Genomic DNA, 2,528 nt, shown 5'->3' on the forward strand with positions numbered 1-2,528 from the left:
CTTAAAGTGGTTTTAATTTGCATTTCCCTAATTATTAGTGATGTTGAACATCTTTTAAAATGTTTCATAGCCATCTTTACTTCTTCTTTTGACAGCTCTCTGTTCAGGTCCTTAGCCCATCTTTTCATTGGGTTGCTTCTTGTCTTGGTTCTCTGTTTTTTGAGTTCTTTATATGTTCTGGTTATTAAACCTCTGTCAGATGTGTCACTGGTGAAGACTTTCTCCCTTTCTCTGGGTCTTCTGTTTGCTTCCTTGGTTGACTGCTTTGATGTACAGAAGCTTTTTAGTTTAATGAGGTCACATTTGTTAATTCTTGCCCTTATTTCCTGAGCAATTGATGTCCGGTTTAGAAAATCCTTTCCTACATCTATATATTGTAGATTCTTCCCAATGTTTTCTTCTAACAGTTTCACAGTTTCAGGCTTTACATTGAGGTCTCTGATCCATTTGGAATTGACTTTTGTGCAGGGTGAGAGATAGGGGCTTAGTTTCATTCTTGTACAGGTGGAGATCCATTTTGCCAGCACCATTTGCTGATCATGCTGTCTTTCCTCCAGTGAATATTGTTGGCCCCTTTGTCAAATATCAGGTGGATGAAATTGTATTTACTCATATTTGGGTCTTCAATTTTGTTCCATTGATCTATGGGTCTATTTTTGTGCCAGTACCGTGTTGTCTTTATGACTATAGCTCTGTAATACAGCTTAAAATCTGGTATAGTAATCCCCCTGACATTGTTCTTAGTGCTCAGCGTTGTTTTGGCTATCCGAGGTCTTTTGTGCTTCGATATGAATCTTAGGATGGTTTTTTCCAATTCTGTGAAAAATGTCATGGGGATTTTGATTGGCATTGTATTGAATCTATAAATAACTTTTGGTAGGATGGTCATTTTCACAATATTAATCCTCCAATCCATGTGCATGGGAGGGCCTTCATCTTCTGATGTCTTCCTCAATCTCTTTCTTTATTGATTTAAAATTTTCATTGTAGAGCTCTTTAATGTCTTTGGTCATGTTTATTCTGAGATATTTTATTTTTTTTGTAGCTATTGTGAAGGGGAGTGTTTCCATATGCTCTTTCTCTGGTTGCTTGTTATTGGTATATAGAAAGGCTACAGAGTTTTGTAGTTTATTTTTGTAACCTGCCACTTTACTGAAAGTGTTAATCATTTCTAGAAGTTTTCTGGTGGAATTTTTGGCATCTTCTAGATATAATGTCATATCATTTGCAGAAAGGTATAATTTGACCTCTTCTTTTCCAGTTATTACTCCTTTAATTTCCTTCTCTTGTCTTACTGCTCTTGCAAGAGTTTCAAGCACTATGTTAAAGAGAAGTGGAGATAGTGGACAGCCTTGTCTGGTTCCTGATTTCAATGGGAATGCTTCCAGTTTTTTTCCATTTAGAATGATGTTGGCTGTGGGTTTGTTATATATGGCTTTAATTATGTTGAGGTATGTTCCCTCCAGTCCAGTTCTCTCTAGGACATTGAACATAAATGCATGTTGAATTTTGTCAAAGGCCTTCTCTGCATCTATTGAGACGGCCATGTTGTTCTTGTCTTTGAGTCCATATGATTTATGACATTTATGACTTACGTATATTAAACCATCCCTGCATCTCTGGGATAAAGCCAACTTGATCTTTTTATGTGTGTCTATATGCAGTTTGCAAGTATCTTGTTGAGAATATTTGCATTTATGTTCATTAAGGATATGGGAGTATAGTTTTCTTTTTTGGTTGTATCTTTACCTGGCTTTGGTATTAGAGTGACACTGGCTTCATAGAAGGAATTTGGAAGTTCTCCCTCCATTTGTATCTTTTTGAATAAATTAAGTAGTATTGGATGTAGAACTTCTTTAAATGTCTGATAGAATTCTGCTGTAAATCCATCTGGTCCTGGGCTTTTTTTAGTTGGGAGTTTTTGTATTACTGTTTCAATTTCCTTATGTCTATGGGTCAGTTAGCTGTGAATCTCTTCTTGGTTTAGTTTTGGTGGTTTCCATGCCTTTAGATATCCGTCCATTTCTTTTAGATTTTCAAATTTTGTAGCATATAGGTTTTTAAAGTATTCCCTTATAATGGTCTGTATCTTTCTGGTGTCTGTTGTGTTGTTTACCCTTTCATCTCTGATTTTGTTGATTTGGAGGTGCTCTTTCTTTTGTTAACTAGTCTAGTGGTCTGTCAATCTTCTTTATCTTTTCGAAAAACCAGCTCTTGGATTCGTTGATTCTTTGTATTGTTTTTTTGTTTGTTTGTTCATTAATTTCTGACTTGATTATTGTTATTTCTTCTTGTCTGCTGGGTTTGGGTTTCTTTTGCTGTTGCTTTTGAAGTGTGTTGAATTGCAATGTTGTCATTTATTTGTGTTCTTTCTGATTTTTCGATGTAGGCACTTAGAGCTGTAAACTTCCCTCTAAGGACAGCTTTCAGCATGTCCCAGAGGTATTGTTGTGCTGTATTGTCCTTTTCATTTAATTCCAGGAATACTTTTATTTCTTTCTTAATTTTTATTTTAACCCATTCATCAT

The 2,528-nt window shown here is 35.4% G+C and overlaps 1 protein-coding gene across 1 annotated transcript in view; it reads left to right on the forward strand.

Moving 5' to 3' along the window:
* Mycbp2 (MYC binding protein 2) overlaps positions 1–2,528 on the forward strand; it is a 343,026-nt gene that overhangs the window by 319,114 nt on the left and 21,384 nt on the right.

The sequence above is a fragment of the Nannospalax galili genome, unplaced genomic scaffold (genome assembly GCF_000622305.1).
Source record: "Nannospalax galili isolate Female #2095 unplaced genomic scaffold, S.galili_v1.0 scaffold408, whole genome shotgun sequence".
Lineage (NCBI taxonomy): Eukaryota > Metazoa > Chordata > Mammalia > Rodentia > Spalacidae > Nannospalax > Nannospalax galili.